This window comes from Trichechus manatus, unplaced genomic scaffold (genome assembly GCF_000243295.1).
Source record: "Trichechus manatus latirostris isolate Lorelei unplaced genomic scaffold, TriManLat1.0 scaffold00302, whole genome shotgun sequence".
NCBI classification, from domain to species: Eukaryota; Metazoa; Chordata; class Mammalia; order Sirenia; family Trichechidae; genus Trichechus; species Trichechus manatus.
Window position 1 is genome coordinate 784927 of NW_004444238.1, and position 8856 is coordinate 793782.

The 8856-nt window shown below is 44.2% G+C and overlaps 1 pseudogene; it reads right to left on the reverse strand.

The window, feature by feature from the left end:
• Positions 1 to 6305: 6305 nt before the first annotated feature.
• Positions 6306 to 6734, reverse strand: LOC101361160 (ATP synthase F(0) complex subunit C3, mitochondrial pseudogene; annotated as a pseudogene).
• Between the last annotated feature and the right edge of the window lie 2122 nt (positions 6735 to 8856).

Genomic DNA, 8856 nt, shown 5'->3' on the forward strand with positions numbered 1-8856 from the left:
CTCACACTGAACTCCAGGGCGGCAACGCATCGGACTCAGGCTCTCTGGAACATGGGGTTCATTGTCCCAGGGCTGGGACCACAGAAAATGTGGCGCCACTGCTGCAGCCTCAATGAAAACCTGCAATTTCTCCAGGAGGAGGAGCTTGCTCCAAGGTGGTCAGAAGGTCCTCTGTACCTAGCTAGCCTGGGAGCTCGGTTTGTTGGTGCCAGAGCTATCTGGGGTAGCTGGATGCTGGAGCCAGGGTAGAACCTAACGTCCCTGAACTTGGCTGTCCTCTGCACTGGACTCGGAAGGCAGGATCTCTGAGTCAGAGTTCAGAGGTGCATGTTCACTGCTGATCTGAGGACCAGCTTTACCCTTCCATACTCAGTACTTTCCCGTAGTTCAACTTATGCTTTTACTTTATTAGTAAAAATAACTTAGTAAAATAACTTAGTAAAGCCAAACGATTATCAATATGATTTACATTTTCAAAAGATAACAGAAATAATTTCAAAGTGAAATCAATGTATCCTATATTTAAAAAATAGAGTCTTGGTGCTGCAGTGGTTAAGAGATCTGCTGCTAACAAAAAGGTCAGCAGTTCGAATCCATCAGCTGCTCCTTGGAAACCCTGTGGGAAAGTTCTACTCTGTCCTATAGGGTCCTATGAGTCGGAATCGACTCAAGGGCAATGGGTTTCATTTTTGCATTTTTATATTTAAAAAATATAATAAAGCAGATAAATTACAAATAATAAATTTTTAACATTGCTTACCTGACGATAAATTCCTTAAAGAGGAGACTAGAATTATTTTGAGACAGAAGAACTTTATTTCTGTTCTTTTCATTCTCTTTTGAGAAGACTTGGTATGCAGAAATAAGCTCTTGTTATACATCCAAACGTCAGTGCTCTCAGTGGTAAAGTCTAATTCCATTTTCTGGTCATTATGTCCAAGAAAAGTAACCTAAAGTATTTCAGACTCTTTGTTTTTGTTGCTGTGTGGTTATGTAGATTCGCACTCATAGGGACCCTCATTAAATATTCAGGAAAAAAAAAAGTTAACTCTATGCCACAAGAACTAAATACTGCTACTAATACTTGTCTTGAGGCAAATCCATGTCGTTTTTGACTGAAAGATGATTTACAGAGTATCTGCAAACACTACACATAGCCTTCAAAACTCTAGCCATCAAAGGACACCTAAAAACTTACAGAATTTCAGTAACATCAAGTGTTCTGTCCATCTCAGGCTGGGGCAGCAGGATCCGTGGACACTGACCAATCGCAGATGACAGTGTTGATACTAGGCCATAAGCTCTTGTCAGTCGTCTGGGAATTTCATGTGGTTGCTTTGGGGCCAGGAGTAAAGGCTCCAAAACAACCAACAAGAGTGAGGCACCAGATCTCTCACTCTTGGCTCCTAGCTTCTGCAGCAACCAGGAAAAGAGCATGAACTCCCAGCTACAGAGAGCTGCTGTGTGTATGTGTGTGTTGAGGGGCACGCTAAGAAAGATTCAGGTTGGAGTTGCCTCTCTCCTTCCGCCTTCTTCCCCTGCCCCCCTTCACCCAGGAATCTGGATCCTTTTCTAAAGGCACCTCCAGTCTTTCCCACTCAGTTATGGTTCCTGTCTCCTCTTGCATTGCTGGATGGGACCATGCTATACCCTCCTGCTTGACCCTATTGGCTATAACAACTTTCTCCAAGTCTCTATTTTCTAAGGACACTGTTCTCATAATGTCCCAGGAGTATAAAAGACACAGATACCCTGTAGGTGGTGCCACCCTGGTGCCTGGTGGTGGGGGCTGCAGGAGTCCTGGGATCCTCGCATTACCCGAGTCTGAGTTGGGTACATCGCACTACACTCCTCATTCAGTGGATGATTCAGGACACAGGCTTAGGTGACTCATCAACACTCCAGCTAGTGCAAGACTGCACTACATCATCACAGTCTGGAGGAACCTATAAAAATCTTATACCCACATATCCTTAACCCAGCATAATATCATCTCTAGCAATATTTCATATAGAATTTTTCAGAAACAAGGATATATATCAAAGGATGTATTTTGCAGCATTATTTTCAATAGCTAAATAAATAAGATATAACTTGAATGTTCTACAATAGAGAATAATTTAATAAATTATACTATATATTTTCCAACATATTATATAAGTGAAAATATTCTATAAATGTTGATTTAGTCCATGAATCTTGTCTGGGTGTCTTTAACTAATTGAGTTATTATTATTCTAAAACCAATGCATCCACATGGCAAAAGCAACCACTACAAAACAACTCATACTACTGAAGAATTTATAATTAAAAATAAAAATGCACTGATACCAGTCAAGCTCATAGTAGGCTCTAAGAGGCCAAAGTTTCAACTTATTAGCAATGCAATAAGAGATGTTGTCATGCATTGAACTGTGTCCCCCCAAAAATGTGTGTATCAATTTGACTAGGTCATGATTCCCAGTATTGTGCGGTTGTCCTGCATTTTTTGATTGTAAGTTTATGTTAAAGAGGATTAGGGTGAGATTGTAACACCACCATTACCCAGGTCACATCCCTGATCCAATGTAAAGGGAGTTTCCTTGGGGGTGGCCTGTACCACCTTTTATCTCTCAAGAGATAAAAAGGAAAGGGAAGCTAGCAGAGAGGGGGGACCTCATACCACCAAGAAAGCAGTGTCGAGAGTACAGCGTGTCCTTTGGACCTAAGGTTCCTGTGCTGAGATGCTCCCAGAACAAGGGAAGACTGATGACAAGGACCTTCCTCCAGAGCCGACAGAGAAGGCCTTCCCCTGGAGCTGATGCCCTGAATTTGGACTTGTAACCTACTAGACTGTGAGAGAATACATTTCTCTTTGCTGAAGCCATCCGCTTGTGGTGATTCCTTTATAGCAGCAGTAGATGACTAAGACAGATGTTTCACTAAATGATCCAGTTACTAAGTTACAGATCGTATATTCAGGGCTCAGTCAGGAGGTGATTCTGTTTAATAAACCTGGAATGGAACAAGGAAACCTATTATTATGTATATTTTCAATGTAATGGCATATAGCCTTGTGATTTTCTATGATGTGTCAACCTGTCTAGGATAACCTACAAAGATACCCACATTGTAGCATACACACACCTACTCCCAGTTATTCAAAGACTAATCTAGGTGGTGTAGCAGAGGAATTTTTTAGATGTAATTAAAATTCCAGTTTGCACTGAACTGCTAGCCTGAAGTTTGGTGTTCGGAACAGATCCACAGGTACATCAGAAGAAAAGCCCTGGTGATCTACTTCTGTGAAGGTCGCTGTTGTTGTTGGGTGACATCGAGTCAATTTCAACTCATAGTGACACCATGTGACAGGAGAACTGCCCCTTAGGGATTTCTAGGCTGTAATCTTTCAGGGGCAGACAGCTAAGTCTTTCTCCTGTGGAGCCGTGGTGGGGGTTCGAACCATAATCCTTTGGTTATCAGTGGAGCACATAACCATTGAACCACCAGGGCTTCTTCCCATTAAGATTACAGCCAAGAAAACCCTATGGAGCAGTTCTATTCTGTAACATGTGGGGTCCTCATGAGTCAGAATAGACTGGTCGGCAACTAACAACAACCATCTTGATTCTCAACTAATGAGATTATCCAGGTGGACCCGACTTAATCAGTGGAAGCCCTTTAAAGGAAAGGCTAGCTCATTCTCTGAACTAGATTCCAAACAGCCCATGCTCATCAGGCATGAAGATAGGAAGAGAAGGACCTTATCAGAGAACTCCTGCTGCACGATGTGCTGTATTCTTAGCTCAAACTGCCTCTATGCCCTCACCACCCCTGCAGGATGGCTTTTACTGTCTTGTTTTTCTTTGAACAATCTAAGGATGGGAGGGGGGAAGTATTTCTATCACAAGCCCCTACCCCCACAGTGAAATGCAGAAACTTGAATCTACCCCATATAGTTCCGACTTTCAAACCTGGAACTATAAATATACCAATTGTCTCCATTTATTGGGTCACCTGGAACCACTGAAACCCTACTCCTGTCCTGCTCTGTTTGTGCCCGAGCCAGTGTTGACTCACCCTCTACAGTCAGCTTCTCTGAAGTTTGGTGTTGAATCAAATTATTGAATCGAATGAACATTTTTTGGACAAAATTTTTGTGTCAGGTAATGTGCTGCCGGAGGCTGTACAAAGAATAGACATGCTGCAGGCCACAAAGCATATAACAAGTGCCTGAACTATTACGAATCAGCTGGATGGGAACTAGAATATTGTATAGCCAAAGTTATCTGAACCCAGAGAAGTTCCAGCAACATACCTTTCCACATTCAAAGCTCTCCATCCCTCTTTTTCTTCCCTACTCAGGCTCAGCTTCTCCTCACACAGTGGCTCTCCAAATTCCAACTTGTTTCCAATGAGTGTTTCATCAAAACACTGAGAGGAGAAGAAAAGATGACACTGGGGAGAATGTCCCTTCATCCCTGGGGACAGTCATACTTGGCAATTGAGGGGAACGGTAAGTGTCTGACAGCCCAGGCTCCTCACCCTCTGGAGTCCATGTTCTGACAGAGTCTCTGGACACAGGCACTGATTATAAACTCTTCCTGCAAGGAATGTTTTCTTAAATTCTTACTTATTTTTAAAGAGTGCACTAACGCAAGTAGGTATTTCTAGGACACCCACAATGCAGTCTCCCCACCCCCTCCCAGTTTTACATGCTCTTTACCTCATGGTCATTGTTTAAAGCTTTCTTTCTCCAGTACACTCTGCTCCTTGGAGCCTCTAGAGTATCAGAGAAATGATTCGTGCAAAACCTAAAAATTCAGGTTGATTGAAAGAACTCAAGGAGAGGACTGCATAGACACTGGTAACTGACCACTACACAGTGCCCCTCCCCCTTCCCTGGGAACAGAATTGAAGCCAACCTCCAGAACCTCAGTTTCACAGACACCTCTGACTATTGGCTGCAGAGCTCCAATACTCGCATTAATTAATTCTACTTATGTTTTGGGGCACTTTTTCAGCCCCTACTTTTGGTCTGTTCCCACTGGGAACGATCAGCACTGCAGAAACACCGCAAGAAACTCGGGTGCCACCGTTTCCACCCAGCGGGATTCTGATTCCCACCTTTCCTGGCCCAGCTGCTCTTTCATGGAGGGTCCTCTCTGAAGGCGCGCGCTGGAGGAGAAGGGTGCAGACACAGAGATTCATAGAAGGGAAGGAGTTCTGGGGCCATTCCACAGCCCTTGTGCCTGCTGCACTTACCACCCAACACCTCTTGACCCAGCCTGGTCTCCCTGCCCGCGTTCCCCTCTGGAAGCACTGGGTAAAGAAGCCTGCCTGGGTCCTCATGGACCAGTAGGAGCGAGCTCCAGAGATGGACACGCAGGCCTGTTAAGTTTTAGGCGCCAGGGGAGCCAAGGGCCTGACCAGGGACCTCCTGGATCTCCGCCACAAAACTCCACCGGGTCCCCACCTGGACCCATGGTCTCCGCAGGTTTCCTGCTGTTGAGTCCAGACCCGAGCCTCCCCAGGCCCCACAGACACCGCCGGCAGGTCCGGTCCCTGTGGGAACACCCAGACCACCACCTTCCACAAGACCGTTTTCTTCAGGAGACTCCAGGACACCTTGGCGCCGCCAGTCGCTCCAGAAAGGACTAAGTTCCTAGAGAACCGCTCATTTAACACCCTAAAGTCTCTCCTGGGAACCTTTCCGGCTGAGGGGCTCTAAGGCCTTTCCTCAGACCTTCTGAGATGGAGTCCTTGAGAAGTAGGAGCCCGCACCGAACCCCACGTTCCTGAGAGTCCTAGTCCCATGCGTTGCCGCGCTGGTGAAAGCCTTTTTTGTCCCTGGGCCTGCACCACAGATAATGCCACGCCACTGCTGCCGCATCAGTGAAAACACGTGATTTATCCAAGAGGAGGAGCTTGCTCCAAGGTGGCCAGAAGGTCCTCTGCCAATGGAGCCTCTGAGGTGGGTTTGTTGGTGCCAGAGCTGTCTAAGGTAGCTGGATGCTGGAGCCAGGGGCCAAACCTAACCTCTCTGAACTTGGCTGCCCTCTGCCCTGAGCTCAGAAGGCGGGATCTCTGAGTCAGAGTTCAGAGGTGCGTGTTCACTGTCTTATCTGAGGACCAGCTTTACCCTTCCATACTTAATATTTTTCCACACCTCAAATATTTTTTTTTTAAGTTTTCATCTTTAATGAAATGACTTTGGAAAAACGTATATTTCCATGACACCAACACTACAGTTGTTGGAGTCACAGTAAGATACACAAAATTACATCCAAAATTAATATGAATGCCAACATCTCTAGCAGTAATTTTCATTCCATAGCAAACAAAATCAAGAAAGCAACCATCAAACAAAAGTGATGCATAGCTTCAGACAAGGCAAATCCCAGGATAGTATATGAGAACAGCTGCTGCTTCAGCGAAGTGTTTCTGGCATAGCCAATGCTGAGGCTGCCAAAGACTGTTCCAATACCAGCACCAGAACCAGCTGCTCCTACTGCTGCGGCAGCAGCACCTATAAATTTGGCAGCTTTATCAACGTCTCTACTGATTGCACTGGTCTGAAACTCCCTCTCGGTTAGCTGAGACACACCAATCTGAGCCCTATTAAATAATGTCGAACCCTCTCCCGTCCCAGCTTCTGGTCTAAATAACACTGATGCAGAAAGTGGTCTGTATGCAACTCCGGATCCAGCTCAGATCACCGCAGGGATGCAGGCAAGCCTGGCGCAGGAGAACATCTTACACTCTAAGGGGTGGCGCAGCTAGAGGGGTATGCTGGGAAACACTCAGATGGGGGTCGCCTCCTCACACCCCTCCCGCACAAACACATGCAGCAGTCTGGTTGTTTTCTAATGGCGTCTCCACTCTTCCCTATTCAGTCCTGGTTCCTGTCTGCTCCCCCATTGCTGGATGGGGCCATGCTATACCCTCCTGCTGGACCCTAGTGGCTATAGCAACATTCTCCAGGTCCCCATTTTCTAAGAACGCAGTTCTCATAATTTTCCAAAAGCATAAAAGACACAAATACCCTGTAGGTGGTACCACCCTAGTACCTGGTGGTGAGGGCTGCAGGAGTCCTGGGACCCCACACTGCCCTTAGGTACGAGTTGTATTCATCCCACTACACTCCTCATTCAGTGGATGATTTAGGACACAGGCTTAGGTGAGTCATCAACCACTACAGCTGGCCCACAACTACATTGTATAGTCCAGTCCGGAGGAAACTATCAAAATCTTATACCCATATTCCTTTAACCCAACATAATATCATTTAGCCCAATGTTCATGAAAGATGATCCTTTCAGGCTGTAGAAGGATGGATGACTAAAAAATGAAAATAAAACCTTATTAGAAAGTACAAGGATGGAAGCCCAGGCTGTGGACTTGCCACTGTAGCTTCTTGTAGACTGTGGTGGGCAGAAGGCAGTGGTGGGAATTGCAGCCCCTTTTGCCCATCCAGCCAGAGGCCTATTTACAGAACATAACGTCTATGGCAATTAGTTTTAAATTGCTGAATGATCTTTCACACCTTGGGATGGAAACTGAGCTGGCCAGTAGGAACTGCTCATTAGTGCCCCTCCTCAAGCAGCCCCCAGGGCATATGCCCTATGTGTCATACCTTAGTTCCCCCTCTGCATCCAGGTGCAGTGCTCTGTTGCAGGGTGAGGTGGTGTCTACTATATACCCAGCCTCACACCTCAATGGTTTTCAGGACCCAAGAGCTAAAGGAATATTCGGGGGCCCAGGGAGCCTCACCTTATGCCATCCCCTTCACCACCCCTGAGTAGGAGATCAGGGAATGGGTCTTTATGACAGAGGTTCTCAAAGTGTGGTCCTAGGACCCCTGGAGGTACATGCAATCAAGTTTTTTTATCTTAGCATTTTGGGCATTATTTGCCTTTTTCAATTTTATTCCCTCATGAAAGCACAGTAAACATGTAAAGGGTTACATGACATATGATATCACAAAAGATTGAACAGAGAAACAGACATGAGAATAAGAACATATTGTATTGAGCTTGACATTAAAGGGATTTCTTAAAAAGTAAAAAAAAATAAAAACTGCCACTCTTCTGTTTGTTGTTGTGGTTTTAGACTGTATGCTTATTTTTCACAAAAATATTGTTATATATTGTCGTTTTACAAATGTTATTCTTAATTGTTTAATAAAAATATTTCATTTTTTCTGTTTGTATTTCTAAAATGGCAAATAATGACATTAAAAACCATTCGGCTTAAAAGTTCCTTGGGCCCTCAATAATTTTTTGTCAGCTTAATTGAGGTAAAATGTACATACCATGAAATTCATCAACTTAATTTGTACAGTTTATTTTTAATAAATTACTATTACATGCATTTTGTGCAACCATCACAGCATCTATTTTTATAACACTTCCATCCCTTCCTGACCTTCTACACTCTATCCCTACTCTTATCCCCAGGAAACAATTGATCTTTCTCTCTCTGTAGTCTTGTCCTTGTTTAGAAAGATCATACACATGTAGTCACACAATATTTAGCACTTTTGTTCCTGTTTACTTTCATTTAACATAATATTTTTGAGGCTCATTCATTTTTTAGTGTGCATTCACTAGCTATCCATTCACTAGCTGATTGTACTGGATTATTTTCAGTTTGGGGCCTTTATGAATAATGATGCTACAAATATTGACATGCAAGTTTTTGTGTGGATGTATGTTTTCATTTCTCTTGGGTACTTCTACTTAGGGGGTAGAAGTTCTGGGTTATTTGGTATATATATCTTTAATTTCTTCGGAACCTACCAAACTGTTTTATTTCTAAGTGGCTGTATCACTTTACATTGCCACTAGTAACCTATAAGCATTCCAGTTCCTCCAC